We start from the raw sequence: 25,830 nt of genomic DNA, 5'->3' as shown, positions 1-25,830 counted from the left end.
GCTAGTCACAGAGAGGTTGCCAGGAAAAGAGCATCCCCAGAGAAGAGCTATCCTCAGTAAGGCCCTCCACATGCCCCCACCACCACACCTACCCCAGGAGTTTAGAAGGGATTCCAGAGTTCCTTAGGGCCAGGGAAGGCCTTGTCCTCTTTGTCTCTGAGTGAAGTGAAAGTGTTAGGTGCTCAGTGGTGTCTGACTCTTGACACCATGGACTGTAGCCCGCCAAGCCCCTCTGTCCTTGGAATTCTCCAGGCAAGAATACTAGAGTGGATTGCCACTCGCATCTCCAAGGGATCTTCCCAACCAAGGGAATGAACCCAGGTCTCCTGTGTTGTGGGCATATTCTTTACCATCTAAGTCACCAGGGAACAGACTCTATCCTGCCATTAGTGTGGCATTTTGTTCACAGCACTTACCTTTGGAAAAAAATCATTTAATTCAAGGTTAAATATCCGAAGGAATGTTTAGGAGGGGTTCTGACAGGAAAGAGCTGATTTGTGTAATTCCATTTCTCTTTTAGCTTCACTGTTTCCTCATCCAAAATGTGTTGGGCTCCATAACTTGGTTTCTATAACACTCACTATCTTTGTTGAAGGGAAAACATTTTTCTAAAACTAGGGATAAAAAAAATTCTCAGTGAATATGTTGATATTTCTGTTACAGTGCTGAGGCTTTGAGAAGGAGTAAAATGTTTCCAAAAGTCCTTTTCCTTTAATAAAGGACTTCAGCTTACTTACCAGACTCAGACAGTCTTAGCTTTTATTCTAGTTCTTTCTCTCTCTCCACCTCCCCGTCTCCCTCCCTCCCTCCCTCCCTTCATCCACTCACTCACTCACCCACCCACCTAACCTAGCTACCTACCTGTCTATGGAATATGGTAGAATTAGTTTCTCTTATGTTTTAGGCTTTGGTTGGTTTGGTGAGCCAAATCAACTGAGTTGAAGAAAAACTGACTTTTGGAAAAAAAAAAAAAAAAGTGTCCTGATTCATTGAAAAGAATTTTTTCCAGCCGAGGTTATACAGTTTTACAGACTCTTGGGATGGGAACTAAAGAGTCTGGACCAAATATCTGAATACCCTGTGAATTGTTTGCTAAACTACTTTTCTTTTTAGCACAAGTGGAGACAGACTCTTTTTTTCAGTAAAACAGAGCCAATATAATCGTTGAAACCTTCAAATGTGATGTGGGAAGATGATTATATAATGTCCATCCGAATATAAAATTAAAATGTTTAATAATTAGCAAATATGTGAATTTTTCAATTATCAAGTTCTTTTTTGGCCAAGTTGGCCTTTCACATTCTATTCCTTTCTTTATGTATAATTAAAAACTTTTAAATTCAGCTAATTTCTAGCTTTCAGTGAGCCTTTTGACTAATCAAATATTTTGGAAATGTTTTTAATTTATTATAAGAAGTCACTTTCTGTGATGTCTTCTTATAGTTCAGTGTTGTCAGCTCTTTTCCTGATGGACTTTTGGTTTGTGTGGAAGCAGCCTGAGGGTGTTCATTCCCCGTGAATGCTTACCTGTTGCTGTTGGGGTATTACAAAAAGAGTAGAATGTTCTTTTATACGCTTGACCCAGTTTCTGCTAATGTTAATATCTCACATAACCAAAGTGTATTAATCAAGGCTAGGAAAGTATGATCATATTATTAATTGATCTGCTCCTTTTATTTGGATTTCCCATTTTTCCACTAATACTTTGTGTCTGTTCCACAGCCCAGTTCAGGATACTCCTCTGCATTGGGTCATCCTGTCTTCTTGGTATCCTGTCTGTAATCGTTTCTCAGCCTTTCCTAGCTTTTTGTGGCCTGGGCAGTTATTCATTGTGTTGGGCACTTATTGCATTGTAGAATGCCCCTCTGATGTTTCCTTAGAATTAGACTCTTGTTTGTAGAGTTTGGGAAAAAAGTCTTTCTCATGGCTTCATATCTAGGAGTACATGATATTAACATGATCTCATACTTCAGTTCAGTCGCTCAGTCATGTCCGACTCTTTGCAACCCCATGAACTGCAGCACGCCAGGCCTCCTTGTCCATCACTAGCTCCCAGAGTCCACCTAAACCCATGTCTACTGAGTTGGTGATGCCGTCCAACCATCTCATCCTCTGTCATCCCCTTCTCCTCCTGCCCTCAGTCTTTCCCAGCATCAGGGTCTTTTCTAATGAGTCAGCTCTTCGCATCAGGTGGCCAAAGTACTGGAGTTTCAGTTTCAACATCAGTCCTTCCAATGAACACCCAGAACTGATCTTTAGGATGGACTGGTTAAATCTCCTTGCAGCCCAAGGGACTCTTAAGAGTATTCTCCAACACCACAGTTCAAAAGCATCAATTCTTCGATGCTCAGCTTTCTTTATAGTCCAACTCTCACATTCATACATGACTACTGGAAAAACCATACCCTTGACTAGATGGACCTTTGTTGGCAAAGTAATATCTCTGCTTTTGAATATGCTGTCTAGGTTGGTCATACTAGGATGTTAGTATTGCTGTTGATCAGTTTTGTTTTTATTATGTTTTAACTAAAGATCCTTTGTCTGGGACTGTTAATTCTCTGACACTTTGCCCCATTAATGGTGACCATCATTGACTAGTCTTTAAACTACCAGCTTCATTTTAATGGAAGAGCACAACTCCTGCCACAGCTCAGTTAGAAACTGTGATTCAGACATGAAGCCCATTTTGGGGCTTGCTACAACATTTCTTCATTCCTTACCCTGGGACTTGCCTGGTAAGAATCTGCATTCTTACCCAGTAAAACTCAGGGGCTTGCTACAACATTTCTTCATTCCTTACCCTGGGACTTGCCTGGTAAGAATCTGCATTCTTACCCAGTAAATAACTCAGGGATTGGGACCCAACCTCAGAAACCAAATCTCCAACAGAAAGGAGAACACTAGGGAAGGCAGGAAAGAGTGAGCTTTGGACTTTATTAGTCTTCTGGAGATAAGCCTTCTCCTTGACTGATGTGGCTTAATGGACGCCAGCCATTACCATCCTTTGTCCTATCTTGGCTGGCATCTGCCAGAGGGAGTGCTCTTCAGCATTTGACAAGGCCATGAAATCTTCGCTATTCAGGGACCCAAACCAGCAGTGATGAAGAGGTGAAGAGTTTCTTACTTCTCTTTTCAGTCCCTTCCTGCCATGATGCATTGCACAGTTACTGAATTTTTATCTACCCTGTCTTATTCTCAGAGGATGCACAGTGGGTTTGGGAAGAGAAGTACTGATGACTAGAGTTGGAAAACAAATCTTGATTCAAGCCACGAAAGACTTTAGGGTAAAATCTTAGGCCCTCTATGGGATATCAGTATCCCAGTGGGTCAAGTGGCTAAGCTGCTATTTTGTGGGTAGTAATCCGGGTCCTATTTGGTTTTCCTCATCCTCACATGAGATGGAGCGTTTTCTCTTTCTGACTTTGCCATCACAGTGATCTACAATCTTTGGGCTTGAGGTATAAGGCTTAGAGGAATACTTTGCAATATTGGATGAGTTGGGTCTAGTGAGTGGGAGTCCAAGTATCTTAATGGTATTGTAAAAACCTGAAACCTTTCTCCCACAAAGGTTTCACTCTGTTCATTTCCTTGGAGGTGAAGGTTGAGGAGAAGTGGGAGATGTGTGTCATGTATGACCAACCACTAGTCACATGTGGCTACTGAATACTTGCAGTGTGTCCGGTGCCACATGTTGAAAGAATAACATTTTGTATCTTTTTGTAAAATAAATTGCTTTTTAATATTCTTTTAAAATGTGATGACTAGAAAATTTTGTTGTATGTGTGGCTCACATCATATTTCTATTGGACAGTGGTTTTAACCCGAGAAGAGTATGAAGCACAGTGAATTGACCTTGTGTTCTCCTCTGAGTTCTAATAATGTTGGCATTAAAGGGAAAAGCTTCAAGAGTCATAATTTTCATTAAAAAAAAGTCTGATTCAGAAGAATTGGCTCATTTTACATGATTGCTTGGACTGGAGGAGAATCTGACATTTGGTATTTTCATAATTGAGAACATAACTTGCTGACTTTAAAAAAAAAAAACACAACATTTTGTGCTTGGCCTCAGGTACCAGACTTTGAGCTCTTTGAAAATAGGGATGGTGTCCTTTCTCTTTTACCATCGTGTCCCTCCAAACCACATACTAACTAACACACAGAAGGTAGTTAACCTGGTATTTGGTGAGCAGCAAAATAACTTTCAAAGAAGAGAAAACCTTAGGAAGCTACCCTATATTTATGGTTGGAAGAGAGAAATACCCACCTTTATAAGGCACCCCTTTTTCTTAAGTCAGCCACCAAAAGTAAAGAACATTGATCCCAGTGTTTATTTTACTTCTTGATTTAATTACTATTCTCATCAGGTGTTGCTGTCAGCTGTGCTTATGATAAAGGATCTTTTCAAAATGCTTAACCTCACCATCCCCCCGGGTGAGGGGAAGACAGAAAAAGATGCTGCTTATACAAATTAATCCTCACTTGTTCAGATATTAAATCTAAGGGCCTGAAGACTGGATTATTCTTGTTTTTCCTCTTGTTTGATCCTTTTTTATCACTGCCCATGCTATGGAGGATCTAGAATTAATAATGAAAATGAGTTTAGGCTTGGACTATATTAAATCTTCATCTGGTTTTTAGCTTTTATTCTATTTCATGCTAAGCCAGAGCTTCTGTGAACACATGACTTACAGGCCCTCACTCTTCCGTTACATTCATTCCCTCAGTCTTCCTCCTTCAGTAGACGCCCTGGAGCTGGGTGAAAGAGCAGGCTTTGTGCTATGTTGTTATCTGGCCTGAGCCCTGTGCTGGGAAATTCAGGAGGAGCCTCCTTGGTTTTTGATTTTACATTATGCATGGTTCAGACTCCACCTAATCCATGAATCCAAACATAGTTAAGGGCATGTTGCCTTAGTTGCTTAGTCGTGACTGACTCTCTGGGAGTCAGTCATGGACTGTAACCCACTAGGCTCCTCTGTCCATGGGATTCTTCAGGCAGGAATACTGGCATGAGTTGCCATGCCCTCCTCTAGGCCATGTTCCTGCACCAAGGATCGAACCTGGTCTCCTGCATTGCAGGCAGATTCCTTACCATTTAACCTACCAGGGAAGCCCCTTGGTTAGAGGTGAGAATTATAGAATCTACGATGGCTTTTTTGCTCACTATTCCTAATAAAGTCCTCCAGAAAGAGGTTTTTTGGTTACATACAGCCTTATTTTTTGAAAATATTTGAAGCTTTGATTCTTATGCTAAACAGAATGGAAGATAACAGATTCTCTTGCAAGTGTGTATATGGTGGTGGTGAATGAGTGGAAAAGTACGGACTTTGGTGTCAGAAGACCCGTGTTTACTTCCTAGCTTGCTATTTTCTAGTTGTTAGACTCTAGAAAACTAACATATCATCTCTGAGCATAAATGTCCTCATTGGTTCAAACTGGACATTATCTACTTCACAGGGCTGTCATGTGTTAATAAAGGTGCAGGACTTATTTTTGGAACCAGTCCTTAGACTTGACAAACACTAAATGAATTGGTTTTCTCACGCAGGTCTTGTGATTTTCCTGGTGACAGACCACTCACCATCTTCTGTCTTCCTTTGGAGGTAGGGGAGGAGGGCATTGGGGTGATGATGTGGTAAAATCCACTCTAACTCTAGCTGTGAGAAAAAGAGCAGGGAACATGCGGTAAGCAATTGCTTCTAAAAAGCTCGGACTAAAAGCACTTGATGGATTTGTGCTGGTTTCCCGGTAGACTCATCTCTGTACTGCCCGCATAGCACAATTAATAGTTATTACTCAAGAAGGAACAAATAAAAAGGAGAGAGAGCAGGCATAAAAACATCCTTTCATCTTCCTGAAGACGGTCCCCTTTGTCAGGTCCGTGGAGCCATACCTGTGAATCATCCTGGGAAAGCACAGTGTGGGTGACTAGAAGGAAGATCTTGTGGTTCGTTTCTTACCCACTTCCTGGGCTGGGAGCTGTCTATGCTCATCTTTCTTATCTGCTGATGCTTTGTCAATATCCACTACCGTTCACAATGTATCTTCACAAACAGGGGCCTCTTTCTCACATCCTCACTCAAAATACGTCAGTGTGTAGAAAGCCTGTTACTTTCTGGGCAGAAAATGTTGGAGGGCAAAGCAGAATGCAGTTGAGAAGGTAAGCCTGGAGCATGGAAACGCACTGGAGTAAGTGTGTAGAAATGGGAATGTGAGTGTGAGCACAGAAACACTCCAGCCATGTTTGTTTTGTGAGCGAATGAAATGAGTCATAACCTTGCGCCAGACTGGCCACCTGACCTTGGGCACTTCACTCTGATGCTACTAGAGTCCCTGGATCAAGCTTTGCTACTTGGAGTCTTGAAGCTTAGATTAGAAAAGAACTCTGACTTTGAGGATGAATGCCCCAAATGGGCATCTAATTCTCCTATGGATTTAACTTTGTAGGCAGAATGGAGGTGACAATCATGGATTATAGGGTGTATTCCCATGTTTGAATTCAGGTGACACAGGAGTGATTGTGGGCGAGCTACATAATGTCTCTGAGTTTCAGTTTTGTCTTCTCTGAAACAAGAATAGGATTGTTTTCAGTGCAGGATATAGCACATGGTATAAGGTGCCTGGCACAGAGTAAGCTCTCAAGGGCTTTCTTGGTGGCTGCAATGCAGGAAACCTGGTTTTGGTCCCTGGGTTGGGAAGATCCCCTGGCGAAGGGAATGGCAGCTCACTCTAGTATTCTTGCCTGGAGAGTTCCATGGGCAGTGGAGCCTGGCAGGCTACAGTCCATGGGGTAGCAAAGAGTCAGACATGACTCTTCCATTTTGTGGAAGTAACACTTTCACTTCCATTGTGTTTACTACTGTTATTTTTATTATTTATCACCAGAATCCTTTTCCTTGACCCTATCTTAAAGGGATAGACTGTGGCTACAGGAAATACTAGCTGTGAAAGTGCTTTGTGTTAGAAAGATGTAAACTACCTATAGAGAGAACAAAGTAATTAAAGAAAGCATGAAATCCATTCCACCACCTTCCTTTTTATTTGTACTCATGGATTGTTTGGCTTCAAGTCTTGGATGTTATCTTTTTTTTTTTTTTTTGGCTACATCTCTGGGATATTCTTCCCTTTTCTCTATTCTACCCATCATTATCCTAAGACATGTTCAAATTGCCTCCTTTTCGACTGGAGTTCCTGCGTCCAGACTCTCCTAGAGCCCTGGTTCTCAAAGTGTGGTTCTCTGAGCAACAGTATCACCATCAAGCCTCTCAGCTTGCCAGACATGAAACATCTTAAGCCCCACCCAGACCTGCTGACTCCTGGGGCACACTCCCTATTCTGTTGCAGGGCCTGTGTCCAACCCCACTTGATACCACCTACCACTTTTGCTCTGAGTATATGCATGCTTGTCCAGTGTGTGTGTGTTCTGCCTCTGGAATGTTTCCTGATTCTGATGGTTCTTACCATCTCTTTTGCAAGAGCTGGTTAAGAGACTGAGCATGTACCATGGAAAAGCATGAGTAGAACAGTGACCCAATCCAAGTCACCATTCATAACCTTGAAAGTGGCGATAGAGTCTCTGAAATGGTCTTTATACTTTTATGATTTTCCCTTGTGACTTTTCTCCACACTTGATGAGTGCTTTGTATACACGAGGCATTGCTTATAGTATACTCTAATGGATTCAGTTCAGTGCAGTCGCTCAGTCGTGTCTGACTCTGTGACCCCATAAACCATAGCACGCCAGGCCTTCCTGTCCATCACCGACTCCCGGAATCCACCCAAACCCATGTCCATTGAGTCGGTGATGCCATCCAACCATCTCACCCTCTGTCGTCCCCTTCTCCTCCTGCCCTCAACCTTTCCCAGCACCAGGGTCTTTTCAAATGAGTCAGCTGTTCGCATCAGGTGGCCAAAGTATTGGAGTTTCAGCTTCAACATCAGTCCTTCCAATGAACAGCCAGGACTGATCTCCTCTAGGGCAATCGAATTATCTCATTCTTTATCTTCCTCTTGTCTTAGGATGTCAGCTCTCTAAACGTGGGGACCTTGTCTGTTGCCACTGTATCCCCAGCCTGTGGAAGATTGCCTGACATAAGAGATGAACTTGGGGAATGGCTATTTAGGAAATGAATGGGTCCCAGAAGATTATCATTTGAGAACACACCTACATTCAAGGAAAGAAGAGTCTCCTTCCTATTCCAGCTATGTTCCAAGAGAAAATAACCTTACGTGGGTCTTTAGTCTAAGAGGTGGAACAAACATTGAAATGTGATTAGGACTTGCTCTAGTGGCCTTGGATGCACATGCAGATCCTGTGTGGGAGAGAGATCCTTGAGTGGTGCCTTAATGAGAAGAAGTCTTTTAAAGCCTTAAGTTTGGTGCTTGGCCTGGTTGGAAATACAGGGCCTTCTGACTGCTATTCTTTGTGCTCACGTTGTCAATGTATGTATACGAACCTTTTATTATTATGGACTCAGTCGGCAGTAACCATGGTGAGTAGACCTATCACACAGCATTTTTCTGAGTCAGTTTAAAATGCTGACAATTAAATATACCGTACTCTTTTAAGCCATCCATCAGTCTCCCTTGTTGTCATGGTGACCGGAGTATATTTAGAAATGTGACAAGTACACTGAGTTCAATTGCACTTTTGCCAAAACATAGTTTTGCAGCTAAAATTGAATTTCCTGATTGAAGATCCAAGTGCTGTTAAGGGGGCATGATCATTCCTATACATTATTCTGGAAGCACAACTTACATCATTATATTAAGTCAGCAGTTAAAGTCAATGGCACCCCACTCCGGCACTCTTGCCTGGAAGATCCCATGGACGGAGGAGCCTGGTGGGCTGCAGTCCATGGGGTCGCTGGGAGTCGGACACGACTGAGCGACTTCACTTTCACTTTTCACTTTCATGCATTGGAGAAGGAAATGGCAACCCACTCCGGTGTTCTTGCCTGGAGAATCCCGGGAACGGGGGAGCCTGGTGGGCTGCCGTCTTTGGGGCCGCACGGAGTCGGACACGACTGAAGCGACTTAGCAGTAGCAGCAGAAAGTCTTATCAGGCTAGTAAGATACTGACACTAGAAGTTGTTATACTTAGAGATGATGAAATAAAGTGAGATAAAGATCTGTCTTTTTTTACTTTAAAAATGAAATTTGGACCTCTTCAGTATAACCAGTTTAATGATGTATTCTTTTATACATTTATAAAAATTTGTAGGTAAATGTGCATATGTCTATTCCTCCAGATTATATTTTTTATTTAAAAACCTCTTTAGGGACTTCTCTGGCAGTCTAGTGGTTAAGACTCCCTGCTTCCACTCATGGGGCAGGGGTTCAATCCATGGTTGGGAAACGAAGATCCTGTATGCCATGTGGCATAGCCAAAAAAAAAAAAAGAAAGAAAGAAAGAAAGAAAAAAACTTATTAAGGACCTCCTCTCTTCTACTTATAATCCATCCTTAGCAACATTAGGACATCTTTTTTTCACTTTTGGTCTGACCTCAGATTGACAAGCATCCTTATTTTTCCCCAAACTCACTCCTTTTGGGTTTCAAATGGAGTAAAGAGACCTTTTGCTCAAACAAAGGAAAAGTGAAAATCTCTTTTGTCTGGTCAGGAACTTGGTATGAATCTTCACTCTCCTTGTGTCTTGTCACTGCAATGCAAAGAATGATGCTGATTATGAGCTGCTTGCTCGTCTGACCACAGATAGTTTAGGGAATTATGCAATGGCTAGGTCATTGTTATAACTCTGATTTCTTTCCTGGTCAAAGACAGATTCTTGTTCTTTTTTATTTTTTTAAAGCAGAATGCTACTGCTGCTGCTAAGTTGCTTCAGTCGTGTCCGACTCTTTGCGACTGTGTAGATGGCAGCCCACCAGGTTTCTCTGGCCACGGAGTTCTCTATGCAAGAATACTGGAGTGGGTTGCCATTTCCTTCTCCATAAAGCAGAATGACATTTTGTTTATTTATTTATTGACTACACACTGAGGCTTATAGGATCTCAGTTCCCTGAACAAGAATTGAACCCGGGCCATGACATTGAAAGCCTGGAATCCCAACCACTAGGCAACCAGGGAACTCTCCAGATTCTTGCTCTTGAAGTGAGAAACAGTTGCTTCTGGATACTTCTGCTTCTGTGTTTCCGTGGAGCTGAATGCTTTGGTAACTGGGGTTGATTTTAAGTCCTTGATAATATATATGCTGAACTTTTTATTTCTTTCATTTTCATGGCAAAGTCTGTTATGGTAAGATTTACCACTGAGTCTTTAGGATATGCAGGCACTGTGTATACTAAGCTCTTCAATGGATCATTTCACTGTAGTGACACAGTAATTTTGAGTGAGTCCTATTATCGTTCTCATTTTACATGAAAGAAGCAGGTTTAGAGAGATTTTATGTCTTGACTGAGAGCATACCTTGAGTGGTAATGGAGTCTGGATTCTGATCTTTGTGGCATATTAACCAGTGACCCCCTCGTGGAAGGCACACAGTGAATATCTGTTGACTAATCAATGGATTAGTCACTAATCATGATGAAGTTTTATGTCCATGTTTCAGTGTTTCTGGGGCTCAGTTGGTAAAGAATCCGCCTGCAATGCAGGAGACCCTGGTTCGATTCCTGGGTCAGGAAGATCCACTGGAGAAGGGATAGGCTACCCACTCCAGTATTCTTGGGCTTCCCTGGTGGCTCAGCTGGTAAAGAATCCACCTGCAATGTGGGAGACCTGGGTTTGATCCCTGGGTTGGAAATATCCCCTGGAGAAGGGAAAGGCTAACCACTCCAGTATTCTGGCCTGGAAAATTCTATGGACTGTATAGTCCATGGGGTCGCAGGTCGAAAACAGTCGGACAAGACTCAGCGACTTTCACTTTCACTTCAGTGTTTCTAAATACTAATGTGGCAGCTGATAAGGGTAAACAGGTAGCGGGATCTGAATGTAGAACTGAGCCACTCTGTGCCTGGAGAATCCCATGGACAGAGGAGTCTGGCAGTCCATAGGGTTGCATAGAGTTGGACATGACTGAAGTGACTTAGCATGTTGCATGAATCTCCCCTAAAGGTTTGGAACCAAAGATGATTAGTATGAAGCAGTAGGGAAATAGACATAAATCCCATCAAGTCCAGTGGTTCAGTCTCAGGACCTATTTACACTCTTAAAAATGAGTTTTTATTTATGGGAGTCATAACTAATGCTGTTCATTATCATAGAAATTAAATTAATTACAAAGAAATTAAAGCCAATATTTTAATGAAAATTATTTGTATGAAAATAAGTTTGTTTTCCAAAATAAACAAAAAATTACTGAAAAAATTGGCAACTGGAGTCTTTGCATTAAATTTTTTGCAATATGTATTTTGATTAAAATTTTTGAGGAAAATCTTGAGAGAATTTACAGATAGGGAGTAAAAAAGAGGTAATCATGGATTTTTTTCTTTGATACTATACCAATATATGACGAGTGGTAGTTTCTTAAAGTTTAATTGCAATGTGAAATATGAAATCATATCAATAAACCTTTTTTTTTAAACAGCCCATTATATTAAAATCTATTGGTCTTATTTTTATTTTTTTTTTAATTTATTTTGATTGGAGGCTAATTAGTTTATAATATTGTATTGGTTTTGCCATACATCAACATGAGTCTACCATGGGTGTACATGTGTTCCCAATCCTGAACCCCTCTCCCACACCTCCCTCCCCGTACCATCCCTCTGGGTCATCCCAGTGTACCTGCCCCAAGCATCCTGTATCCTGCATTGAGCCTGGACTGGTGATTCATTTCTTATATGATATTATACATGTTTCAATGCCTTTCTCCAAAATCATCCCACCCTCTCCCTCTCCCACAGAGTCCAAAAGACTTCTATACATCTGTGTCTCTTTTGCTCTCTTGCATACAGGGTTATCGTTACCATCTTTCTAAATTCCTGATCTTCACCTATGATTGCATAACATCATTTATTACTTGTTTCGTGGAGTTGTGCATATCTTCCAAATATTGAAATGTTTTGTTCTTTAGTATTTTAAAGTAATCACATTTGTTAATATCACTGCTGATTTCATCAGCAAGACTATTTTAAGTATTTCAGTTCAGTTCAGTTCAGTTCAGTCTCACAGTTGTGTCCGACTCTTTGCGACCCCATGAATCGCAGCACACCAGGCCTCCCTGTCCATCACCAACTCCCGGAGTTCACTCAAACTCATGTCCATCGACTTGGTGATGCCATCCAGCCATCTCATTCTATCATCCCCTTCTCCTCCTGCCCTCAATCCCTCCCAGCATCAGAGTCTTTTCCAATGAGTCAGCTCTTCACATCAGGTGGCCAAAGTACTGGAGTTTCAGCTTTACCATCAGTCCTTCCAATGAACACCCAGGACTGATCTCCTTTAGGATGGACTGGTTGGATCTCCTTGCAGTTCAACGGACTCTCAAGAGTCTTTCCAACACCACAGTTCAAAAGCATCAATTCTTTGGCACTCAGCTTTGTTCACAGTCCAAGCCTCACATCCGTACATGACCACTGGAAAAACCATAGCCTTGACTAGACGGACCTTTCTTGGCAAAGTAATGTCTCTGCTTTTGAATGTGCTATCTAGGTTGGTTATAACTTTCCTTCCAAGGATTAAGCATCTTTTAATTTCATAGCTGCAATCACCATCTTCAGTGATTTTGGAGCCCCGTCCACTCCTGCCAAATAAAGTCTGACTCTGTTTCCACTGTTTCCCCATCTATTTCCTATGAAGTGATGGGACCAGATGCCATGATCTTCATTTTCTGAATGTTGAGCTTTAAGTCAACTTTTTCACTCTCCTCTTTCACTTTCATCAAGAGGCTTTTTAGTTCCTCTTCACTTTCTGCCATAAGGGTGGTGTTATCTGCATATCTGAGGTTACTGATATTTCTCCTGGCAATCTTGATTCCAACTTGTGCTTCTTCCAGCCCAGTGTTTCTCATGATGTACTCTGCATAGAAGTTAAATAAGCAAGGTGACAATATACAGCCTTGACATACTCCTTTTCCTATTTGGAACCAGTCTGTTATTCCATTCCAGTTCTAACTTTTGCTTCCTGACCTGAATATAGTTATTAGGAAGTTGTCAAATGTATAATATAAATAGTAGATGCAAGGTTTTCAAAATTCTAATTTTCACTTTAATATTTTAATTTCATCATTGACAATAAAGCTTGTTAGTTCTTTTTCTTGAAATTATGTTTTTTTGGTTTAGTTTTGAGAAAATGTATGACAGGACCAAGTCTGAATGACCATTCTTTCAGGTAAAAATGGTGTTTCAAGCAAGGAGCCATTACTTTATTTCTCAATTCAAACAATCAAGTACCTGAATTTCTTGGAGACAACCATTGTAGTTTGGGATTAGCAGAAGTGCTTCATGAATACTTCCTCTATCTCACACAGAATATTAAAAAGATGTGTCAGTCTTATAAAGATGATATAGAAACCTCAGGATTGAGATTTTATAAAATTAAGGATTTTTGATTCATTCAGGGCAGTATCAAGTGAAGCAGTCCCCTTGAAGCCCCTCTTCACTGTGGGTGCTTGGTGATGAAAAGTACAATGACTTTCAGTACCTTTTGGTGACACTTCCTTGATTCATGTTAAAACTCCAGTCATTTTAACCCACACATTGCTTTTGTACTATTGGTATAAATGTATACACAGTGAAAAAGGTTCAAAACATAAAAATGAACTTTCAGTCCCTTGGAAGGGTCTGGAGGACCTTTACTTTAGGAGTTTAACTCCTAAGTTTATGGATCACACACTGAGAGCCACTAATCTAATTCAGATCTAATCTGGATCTAATCAAAGATCTAATCTTTGCATTTCATGAGAAAGAGGAGCTGGAAAAGACCAACCCAAGACAGCCCCACCAGTTACGGACAAGAACTCAGTACATTCCTCCTTTTTTCTCTTGATTTCCTGTTTCAGTTTCAGAAATTTCAAGGTAGATGTTTGTGAAGTTCTTTTGTGAATATAGTGATACCAAAGTGAAGTCGCTTAGTCGTGTCCGACTCTTTGCGGCCCCATGGACTGCAGCCTCCCAGGCTCCTCCATCCATGGGATTTTCCAGGCAAGAGTACTGGGGTGGGTTGCCATTGCCTTCCCCAGGGGATCTTCCCGACTACGGGATTGAACCCGGGTCTCCCGCATTGCAGGTGGATGCTTTACCCTCTAAGCCACCAGGGAAGCCCCCAGTGATACCAAAATATATAATTATTGAACATATTTAGGAAGATTTCTGTATTTTTTGCATATTAAACCCTTTGCATAGTTTCCCTGCTCTGCACCACTGACTCTTTTGCTTTTCAATATTTCAGTAGTCACCACCACTGCCTTTGTAATCAGAACATGCTTTGTCTTTGCCAAATGGAGAGGAGGTGAGGGAGCAGTTGGATGCTTATTCATTTTCTGGTTTAGAATTCCAGTTTGTGGGGAAAATAGAATCAGTGAGTTTGTGCTGAAGCAGCCATTTCTTTCTTCACCTAGATTATTAGTTAAAAGTCATAGGAAAGGAAACTGTACAAACAACCATTATCTTTCATATCACAACAAGTCATCTCTCTGGCCAACCAAACTCAACCTTCTATTATCTATTAAAGTTTCTCTCTCCCTGCAGGAGGGATGTTGTCCAACAAAATTACTCTTAATTTTGCTTTTGCTTATGTTAATATTTTATGTGATCTGTTTTCTTCCATAAAAATTGGTCAGGTTTTGAAGTCGTCATGAAGGATGCTAAGAGAGACAGTAGAACTAGACCTAGATATTGAATTTTCTGTTTAATAGCTTCCTCTCCTGTTTTACAATAGTTTTGAGGGATGTTGGGGGTTGAAAGCAGTTGCAGTGTATAAAAATGAGTAAATTTGGCAAAATATAAAAAGAGGTTTGCAGACTCTCAAATGTATTGTTCTCTCACCTTCAAATAAGTTGGATATTCTTTTGCAATATGCCATTTTTTCCTATATCTCATCCAACAGTTGCTCACTTTCCCTTACCTGTGCACTCTGTGAACTGAAGTTTGTTTTCTAACCTTCTGATTCTTCCCTCGTGATTCTCATTACCCTAAAGGCTAATCAGATTTGGCCTCATGTCACCCCTGGTGGTGCTAGTGGTAAAGAATCTACCTGCAATGCAGGAGACCTGGGTTCAGTCCCTGGGTTGGGAAGATCCCCTGGAAGAGGGCGTGGCAACCCACTCCAGTATTCTTTCCTGGAGAATCCCATGGACAGAGGAGCCTGGAAGGCTGCAGTCCATAGCGTCACAAAGAGTTGGACATGACCGAAGGGACTTAATATACATACACCTGTTTATCAGCTCTTCTCTAAACCAAGGACTTTGGTAACTCTTTTTTCTTTCTGCAAAACTCATGTTCCCTGTCTGTAGTTACCTGAAAACCATTGAGTCTTTTCTGTTTCTTTTTTAGAACTTCTAGTTATGGTTTTCCTAGCCATGTATTAGGCTCAAAAATTGCCCTCACAACAGTTCTAACTCTTTACAATGTTTTCTGCTTCCTTTTTGGAACCTCTGGAGCTTGGGTCTGTCCTGTGCTTAGTGATCATAGGAGCTTCATGGATGTATTGAATGGATGTTATTTTTATCCAGGGATCTCTTCTTCAAAGGGCATTCTCCAGATTTTTATCTAGTGATCTGAACTGTTGTTTATCTCTCAGCTAAGTCTTTGAAACCCGGAGCTTCACTGGCCTGTCTTCTAATGCTGACTCCCTCTCATTAGGATGTCATGCATGCCTTTCCTGGCAGATGGCCACTTAGCCTCTACTTGAACACTTCTAATTCTTTGTGAGGCGATTGTTTCTACTACTGGATAGCTTATGTTTAACAATCTCCTTTGCATTGTTCTGAAACTGAATTTTCATAGTTTCAACCCTAATAGTTCTAGCATTGCAGATTTTTCAAAAGTATCATGATTTATATAGGACATATCCTTAGATACCCAAAGACAGCTTTTTATTCCGTATCCATCTTTGCTCCTCCTTCAATCTTTTTCTTACTGCTTATATCTTGGTCCCTGAGAAGGTTTGGATGCTCAAATTCTTTATGCCTTCCCTATTTCATATTACTTTCTAGAGTTCCATCATGCAGTCCAATTCTAAGAGCCTTTTTTAAACCCACTTCTCTTTTTCTGTTAAACTGAGAACAGTGTGAGTTTGGGACCCTAAAAGCTGGGATATGAATTCTAGTACCACAACTTATTTGGTGTGTGAACTTCATGAGTTACTCAATCCTTCTAAGCATTCCTTTACTCAGATGCAAAATGGATGTATAATGACTTCTAAGAATATTTTTAAGGATTAAGATATGTGAAGTGCTTAGCTTAGTTATCGAAACATAGCATGTTTAATAGATATTTCTTTTAACTTGATCAGCTTTTAAAAAATCTTTCCCTTGTGGCTCAGCTGGTAAAGAGTCCACCTGCAATGTGGGAGACCTAGGTTCAATCCGTGGGTTGGGAAGATCCCCTGGAGAAGGGAATGGCTACCCACTCCGGTATTCTGGCCTGGAGAATTCCAGGGACTGTATAGTCCATGGAGCTACAAAGAGTTGGACATGACTGAGTAACTTTCATTTCCTTTTTGTTTATTGAATTAGAGTTGATTTACAGTATTGTGTTAGTTTCAGATGTGTGCTTATATATTTATCTATATATGTATATAAGTGTATATATGTATATCTCAACTCTTTTGTCTTTGATTTTTTTCCCCTATATATGACTTTTTTTTCTTTTTTAGAAATCATTATTTCAAGAATCTCTCCTTTTATAATCTATGGGAACTTGAATAGATTTTGTATCCTACTGTTGTGTGACTATTGTATAAGTATTAATTATGTTGAGTTGTTTCATAGTGCTTTTCAGGTCTACTATATCCTTCTCAATATATCTACTATATCTACTTCTCAGTATATTCATTCTATTAATTTTTGAGAGGTTGATATTGAAACTCCAACTAAAAATCTTAATTAATCTACTTAAAAATAATTATAATATATAGTGGTACTATATGCAACCTTGTTCTGTATTTTCCAAGTCTCCTGTAAATGTGTTATCATATTTTCATAATTAAAAAATGCTATTACAATAAAAAATAGAATCTCTCCTTCTCCTCTTTCTTTCTCTATTTTCCCCTGTTTGGATTTTATTTATATTTATAATCTTAAAAAGAAGTCCCATTATCTCTAGATTTGTTTCCTCCTTTGTTTTTTTAATTTGGTATCACTTAGCATGGTTTTCTTGACAATCATTGTTTTCTACATTAATTTTCTCAGCTCCTGCCTGTATTTCTATTCATATCTTCAGCCTTTATTATTCTTACTGTGAAAAACATTTCTTCACCCCTGTACTGGGTTAATGATGGCTGGGCCATTGCAGGTTACTTAACTCTTCACTGAACCACTCACTTAGTAGCTTCTAGAATCATTTCGTTAAACAATACACTTTTTTTTACATTAACTGTTCAATTAATTTAAATTCACCCTACACTTACTAACCTCTTGTTATGTGGCATGTAATGAGCTTAATGCTATAGGAGTTATGTGAAACACTTTTATTATTTGTTCATTCAGTCATTCAGTAAACATTTTCTTGAGTACTTACTAAGGATCAGATTCTGGATTTGGGGTTTGGTTTCAAGAAACTGAGTTCGACAGGGTATTTTCTTCAAGAAACACAACCGAGGAAAAGTTATAAAACAGTGTGGTAATTTTGTTGTTGTTCAGTTGCTCAGTCGTGTCCCACTCTTGCGACTCCATGGACTATAGCCCACCAGGCTCCTCTGTCTGTGAGATTTCACAGCAAGAATACTGGAGTTAGTTGCCATTTTTTTTTTTTTTTTTCCCTCTAGGGGATCTCCTCAGCCCAAGAACTGAACCTGCATCTCCTGCTTTGCAGGTGGGGTTTTTTTTTTTTACTGCTGAGCTACCTGGGAAGCCCCGGTGTCAATTTTAGTGATCTATACATGAAACTAGGCATTACGTTTGTCTTTACAAAGGCTGCTTCATCAAATGCTTTTGGGTCAGGCGAAGCTTTATAGCAAGAGAGACACTTAAAGGCTTGGTAAGAGCTTAGAGTCCACTGGAAATATAAGACCTATACTAGGGTTTTGGTTATAAAGCCAGCTTCTAAATTCTGTGTGTTATCCTTGGCTTCTCTCCCCCTGCTTCCCAGAATTGCATACATGCAACATTTGCCTTTTTTTGTTTTTTTCTTGTTTAGTTTTGGGGCCTTAGAACCAGTGTTTGGGACCTAATTACTGCATGAATGCATACATATTTCTATATTCCAAAGTAGGAATAATGACATAAATTCATAAAAATAATCTCATAATGCTAGGACACTTTACAAAGTCTTTCTCTATCTATCATTTCATTTACTTCTTATAGAATGGCTTGTGGGTTTCCTCAGCGAGTATCTTAAACACTATTACTGATAGATATTAGACAAGAATTAGCACTGAATAATTATGTGTGGAGGATTTGCAAAGAATTTTTTCTCTTTATTTCAAAGTGATCATGCTGTATTATCTGATTTTATTTAGATCATAAACCAGCTTTGCCCGTTACCAGGTATCTAGGAAAAAGTCTCTTTTCCACTCTGAGGTCAGGTTTGTCACTTGCCAAACGGAGATATTGCAACTATTACTAACTATTTCCCCTCATTGGATTAGGTGAAGAGTAAAATCATTAATTCATGTGAAAGAATAATGTATATATCTGATCACAACTGAAAACACAATAAGTGTACTTTTCGAGTGACCAGATTGTGAACTACTTTGTCACAGTCAATTCAGCTTAAGTAAGTAATTTTCACTTGTTTCTTAAACTTTCTGAGGCAGCTGCATGTCTCGCATGCTCAGTTGTTTAATCTTGTCCGACTGTTTGCCACCCCATGGGCTGTAGCCCGCCAGGCTCTTCTTTCCATGGGATTATCCTGGCAAGAATACTGGAGTGGGTTGCCATTTCCTCCTCTAAGCTACACGTCTTCCTTCTGTCTGTTTACCCAGTAGTGACTGCTGCTAAGTGCTGTATGTTCAATAAACACTTGTTGATTGGATTTTTTAAAGCACTGGTCTTCTGAAGTCCAGTGCCGGAAATTTGTGAGCTACTTACATTTTTGCTTTGGATTCCTAAAGCCTCTGATTTAATTTCTAGATTATAAGTTCTGTTGATAGAACCCTTATAAATATCACACGAAGAAGATGAGCATTACCTTTAGGCCAAAGCAATTTACTTTTTAAAAATCTGATTAATTTCAACACAATCAGCCAGGATGTCAGAAGATCTCAGTGTCTTTGATAGATGCTGACAGCTGAGGAAATTAAAATCAGGGAGGGAAGCAATTAAATACTGGCAAACATTACTTTAATGAGACAACCAAATTGTTCATAAGCCACAGAGTACGTTGTATTCTTGATAAGTGTCTTAAGGTATCATTTAAAAATGTTCTTCATGTGGGATTTGATGTTGGGAGTGGAGGACATTCCATGTTTGTCATTTAATACCTTTGGCCTGATCTCACATTTCGATTACTTTTGGGGTCACACTTCCTAATAATCATGTTTAAGATTATGATGTTGTTTAATTTACAAGTTATCGTCTCACCACCACCTTTATCAATTCATAAAACTTACCGAAATGCACAGTCTAGACAAAATAATGTTTGGCTTTTCCACAGTGGTTTAGGGATAGCCATGGTCAAGATGCTGGAAGGGATTGGGGGCAGGAGGAAAAGGGGACAACAGAGGATGAGATGGCTGGATGGCATCACCGACTTGATGGACGTGAGTTTGAGTGAACTCCGGGAGTTGGTGATGGACAGGGAGGCCTGGCGTGCTGGGATTCATGGGGTCACAAAGAGTCGGACACGACCGAGCGACTTAACTGAACTGAACTGAACTGATGGTCAAGATTCATGGAAAGAGAAACAGAAAAATGTAAATCTCATACAACTTCTAATTGAAAAGATTTGGGAATTGTAGCACTAAAACCAGAACCAAGGTCCTCAATTCCCAGTCTACTGTTCTTTTTAAGATAGCACCCCTTGTTCAGAATAAACGTCTGGCATTACGGGACTGAAGACACTTCAGTTTATTTGCTTAGAGCGTTTTTACAAGGCTCTGTCAGTTGCTTATTTGTACTACAGCACTTGTTAAATATCAAATATTAAGGGGCATCCATACATTGGCCTTAGTGATTCTCAGGCCAGTTGGTTGGAATTTTTCTTCATAATGTCAAGATCATCACTTAGAGTTTTTTTTTTTTTTTTTTTCACCTAGAGTTCTGTTGTCTAAAATTGTTCAGGGGTGGAGTGGTCGATCCAGAGGCTACTGTGGTTATTGGAAAACCTGTTTTTATCTCTTCTTTCTTCATTTCTCCTGACCTCCCATTCCTCTCTTCTTTTTTCCTTATTCTTCATCATTTTCTTTCCTTTCACTTTTTATCCCCTCCCCCTTTGGCTCCATTGTTCTCTCCAGTTTCTCCCCCAAATACAGTAGAAATGATCAACTATTTTATACTAGTCCCAGCTCTCAGTTTCTTGATTCTTATTTTGCTTTGATCCTAATTAATGTGTTAAAGTTTTTTAAGTTAGAGGTTGATCATACAAGTTTTTTTTTTGTTGAAATTGCTTCTGGAAATGAGAAGGGTTTTCTTGAGAGTGATGGGTTGGGTGATTTGACAAAGGATGCATCCTCGCCAGGTTTTGGGTCCGCAGTCATAAAATCCACAGAGGATTTGTCACTGGATTTGTCACTTGTCCCAGATGTCTTTATGGGTCTAGAGGAGAACTCCACTGCATCAGAAAATACTCGAGTTACTGAGGACACGTGCCACTCAAACCGTGTGAGAAGAGGATGGTGAACTTCTTAGCTAGAAGGTTTTAGCTCTTCTACAGTGTGAGATGAAACTTACTGATGCAGACCCCTTTACGAAAATTTAGTGGTACAGCCTTGTATTGTTTCTGTGGCTTGTGTTTCGATAGCTTGCCCAAGGATGTCACGTCTCTGAAACTTCACTGGGGAGAGCTGAGAAAGTGTTGATGGTAACCCTGCATCGAACACTCCCTCAGCTTAGTAATGTGTCACCTTCTGGTTAGACCACAGATGCGAAGTCTCTCTCCTTTCACTTGCTAGTGAAGCAGGACTCAGTACTAAATGTGCCTTGGCCCCTTGACAGTAGACTTTTACAGGCTATATGCTCACTTTACCTTTCCTTCCAAATAGAGTGCTCCCAACTGGGAGGCTGCATCGTGTAGTAGAAGCGTCCTTACTCCTTTGGGGATCAAGATCCGAGGATAAACTTTTATATGTTTCATATTAACCATGTGATGGTTGAAGTTTGGCTTCCTGATCAGTAAAATTGGGGTAATACGGTTTCATTGGGGTTATGTTAAGGATGATTTGAGATAACATGATCATGAAATATTTTTCAAACTATAAACTATAGTATTACAGATGATTAATATTTTTATTTTGGTGGCATATGGCAATAATTTCTCACAGAATTTAATATCAACCATGCTGTATTCCTAATCATCTGATTTAGGCCCCTATATGAAAATGGGATATGTTAATAAAACTTCTGAGACATCTTTGAAAGTGAAGTGAAATTGCTCAGTTGTGTCCGACTCTTTGCGACCTCATGGACACCAGGCTCCTCCATTCATAGGATTTTCTAGGCAAGAGTACTGGAGTGGGTTGCCATTTCCTTCTCCAGGGAATCTTCCTGACCCAGGGATTGAACCCAGGTCTCCCGCATTGTAGACAGATGCTTTACTGTTTGAGCCACCAGGGAGGTCCTGAGAGATCTTTCAGTTCAGTTCAGTTCAGTTGCTCAGTTGTGTCCGACTCTTTGCGACCCCATGAATCGCAGCACACCAGGCCTCCCTGTCCCTCACCAACTCCCGGAGTTCACTCAGACTCACGTCCATCGAGTCAGTGATGCCATCCAGCCATCTCATTCTCTGTCGTCCCCTTCTCCTCCTGCCCTCAATCCCTCCCAGCATCAGAGTCTTTTCCAATGAGTCAACTCTTCACTTGAGGTGGCCAAAGTACTGGAGTTTCAGCTTTAGCATCATCCCTTCCAAAGAAATCCCAGGGCTGATCTCCTTCAGAATGGACTGGTTGGATCCCCTTGCAGTCCAAGGGACTCTCAAGAGTCTTCTCCAACACCACAGTTCAAAAGCATCAATTCTTCGGCGCTCAGCCTTCTTCACAGTCCAACTCTCACATCCATACGTGACTACTGGAAAAACCATAGCCTTGACTAGACAGACCTTTGTTGGCAAAGTAATGTCTCTGCTTTTGAATATGCTATCTAGGTTGGTCATAACTTTCCTTCCAAGGAGTAAGCGTCTTTTAATTTCATGGCTGCAGTCACCATCTGCTTTGCTTCTCAACAAATCTATCCCTGTGTTAAAACTGACCCCTTGTTCTTGCAGTCCTATTGGACGCTCCATTTTTCTGAACCTAAAGCATGATACAGGCACAGACTTTAGACTGACCTGTGATAAATCCTCAGGCTTTCCCCTAAAGCAGTTTCTTTTGCTTTTTGGGTTGAGGGGATACATGATTCTTCAATTTTGAGGCTTTGTCACATGGAACAAAAGTTCTTTGTGATGCTGGTAGGTGAAGTCATGTAGATTGACACAGATAAATACTATGGTATTTCAAAACTAGAGACATGAATCAAGGAAATACCCAACCCAGAGATACCCTCTATTCTTGTGTGCTTAGAACATTATTCTTTGATCATATAAGCATGTGCTTATAGGAAGGAATTTTTGTATACCATTTTGTTGACCACCCCATCAATGCTTATATATATGAAATAATGGAGGAAAATCTTCCCCCCAAAAGTTTAACTCATCTTTGGCTGTGAAGTGGGTATTATATGTCTCATTTACATATAAAGAAATTGACACTTGGGGGTTTAAGTAACTTGCCTAAGGCCATTGGTAAGAGGCAGACAGGTCTGACTGGCTCTAAATCCTGTGTTTTCCCCACTTCCTCATGTCAATCAAATAACTGGTTTTATCTAATTATTTCCTCCTTCACTAAGTCTGGTGGATCAAGTCAATGAGTTGTCTGTCCTCATATTTTCCTTACCTAATATTCTGGATGTAAAGGAAAGCCCACTGGATGAACAGGCAGAGCTCAGAGGGTACAAACTCTCATCTTGGCATGTATTGTACTGTGCCGTCTTGGGCAAGTTACCTACCTTTTTTGACTTCAGTTTTTGCATCTGTAAAATGAGGAAAATAATATATATTCACATTTGTGAATTTAACCATGAGAGAGATATTGGTTCCTTTCTCATCCTCCTTATCCTCTGTGAGCTTTTGTTTCCTCACCTATAAAGTGATAGAATAATCTCTTCCTGCTTCTTTACCAAGTTGACATGGACTAAAATGAGATAATGAATGTGAAAGTGTTTTGTGAAACCAGAAACTGCTGTATATATAGAAGAGTTTATGATTATTAATGAATAAATAGAGCTTGCAAGCTAAGAGTAACTTTTCCCTGTTTTGTTTACAGACACTAGCATTGCAGTTTGCTGACCCTTGTGTCCACTGATCATTCCAAGAACGAGCTGTCCAAGGTAAGAGGGGCTTGGTATCATCACATTTATGAAATGCTAATAGGCATCTGTAGTGTTTAAGGTAGATTTCACTCCCAACAGAAGAAATATGAAGGTATTCCAGGAGCACCAAAACCTGAAACATGGCCAAGGCAGTGAAGTGCTTCCTTTCCCTTTTATGTTTCCTTGATTTGATTTCCTTTTTAATTCCAGCTTTTTGAAGCTTCATACCTGAAGCAGAGAAGTATTTTGGTAACATGCAAGTATTGAAGTGTCTATAGTACGCCATGTCCAAGGACGTTCTTATCTAGTGCCTTCTTAAATCCCCAGCTAGTATGTAGCAGGAGGGCTTTCTCCAGTTTCCTGGTCATTGATGGGGTGCATTTCTCACTACACTACGCTGCCACTGTTACCTGGCTCTGAAGGAGTCAAACTACTAGTAGCGTCTGTCACTGCCTCTTACCTGCTCCCAAAACATCTCTAAAGGACATAATCTAAGGCTATCACAACAACAAAACCCTTACAAATACAGGAAATGAGTTAGTCTTTTGAAACCCAGGACCTATGGTACCTGCATTCCACTGTCTTGGGGAACCAGTGTAAATGAATTAGAACTTGGCAGAAGATTTCATTCTTCTTGAGTTTGTCAAGAAAATGGAGACCAGTTTAAAATAAAAATAAGAAAGCATAAAATTTGTTTTATGTGTTTAAGAAAGCATAAAAATTTTAAAATTTGCAAGATGTGTGTTTTCTTCTGCAGATAACCAGTTGATATCTGTACTTCCCAGCTAACTCTGCTGTGTTCTCTGTAATCTTCTGGAAGTCTTAGCCAAAAAGAGGCGAAGTAGTCACTATGGTGTTCCTAACTGCAGGCCCTATAGGATAGCACCTTTGTGGAAGATTTGATATCAGTATTGAAAGTTCTGTAAACATTTCTTCTGATGAATACTTTGATTATCTCTTTGGTATTTTCTTTACATGATCTTGAACATATATATATATTTTTTTAGTGTGTTGGAGTCTAGTTGATTTACAATGTTCTGTTAGTTTCAAGTGTACAGCCAAGTGAATAAATTATACATACACATATATCTGTTCTTTTTTAGATTCTCTTACTATATAGGCCATTGCAGAGTGCTGAGTAGAATTCCCTGTGCTATATAGTAGGTCCTTATTAGTTATCTATTTTATATATAGTAATTTAAACATAATTTTAATTATACAGGCCTCTGAGCAAATTGAGGTTTGTTGGTACTGCCTCATATTTGCAGGAGTTGCAATTTATAAATGAGTGAAAATTTTGGTGTCACATTAATATGGTTTTCAAAGCTAACACTCATCATATACATCGAATAAGAAGAGATCATGTATGAGCAAGGCCAGTGAGGGAACGTATAGACTGTGAAACTCTTCTATGAGCAGATCAGACCTATATGCCATTTGTGGTATTTAGATTTTATACTCGTTTCTATAAGAAGAGTTACTAAAAAAAAAAGATGGTAGCCAAAAATATAGGAATGGCTCCTGTCCATCTTTTTGTTCCTCTCTAGTCTATAAAATGCCCCTGCAAAAAAAATCCTTTCTTATATACTTGATGTATTTTCAGGGATAACACGTCAGAAAAGAATGTACTGTAGACAGGTGATAGCATAATTTTTGGTAGCTCTGTTAGACAGAGATCTGTTTGTTCATTTAGAAGCTACAGGTTTTATATTAACTTTCCTCCAAATGCAAATTGTTAAATATTAATAAAATACTTTTTGAAAAGTGGTTAACTATGCCCCTGCTTCCCCACTGAAACTAATTTGAATGTACAAAGAAGAGTTTAAGCAAGGCTGGAAAGGTTATGAAAAACTGCTCTTGAGAAAGGAATTTTGTATATATCTATCATCTGTGTATTATCTATCATCTATTATCAGTCATCTATTATCTATCTATCTATTCATCTATCTTTTAAAATTATTTAAGTGGATTTGGTGAGGAAAAAAGGATAAAAACTTCTCAGATAGCCTTTGGATGATAGAGAAGTAAATATTCTGAGAGCATACTACAGAAATTTAAAATAATCTTATGGTAATAATTGATGTCAGTGTCAGTAATGAAGAAAGAATAACAGTTTAAATAAATAATTAGGCTTGACGGTAGCTGTGTCAACAGGTACCCACTTAATGAGTGTAATCATTGTTTTTCTCGGCTTTCAACGTTGATCCACTGACTGC

General features: G+C 39.8%; 1 protein-coding gene across 7 annotated transcripts in view; it reads left to right on the top strand.

The window, feature by feature from the left end:
- Positions 1 to 25,830, top strand: part of LPP (LIM domain containing preferred translocation partner in lipoma) — a 745,809-nt gene that overhangs the window by 158,230 nt on the left and 561,749 nt on the right. For all 7 annotated transcript variants that reach the window (XM_027538411.1, XM_027538415.1, XM_027538413.1 and 4 more), the window contains one exon: positions 23,569 to 23,632. The gene's annotated coding sequence lies outside the window, so the exon portion shown is untranslated. The remainder of the gene's footprint in view (positions 1 to 23,568; positions 23,633 to 25,830) is intronic.

Source organism: Bos indicus x Bos taurus, chromosome 1 (assembly GCF_003369695.1).
Source record: "Bos indicus x Bos taurus breed Angus x Brahman F1 hybrid chromosome 1, Bos_hybrid_MaternalHap_v2.0, whole genome shotgun sequence".
NCBI classification, from domain to species: domain Eukaryota; kingdom Metazoa; phylum Chordata; class Mammalia; order Artiodactyla; family Bovidae; genus Bos; species Bos indicus x Bos taurus.
This window is presented reverse-complemented; position numbering and strand designations above follow the sequence as displayed.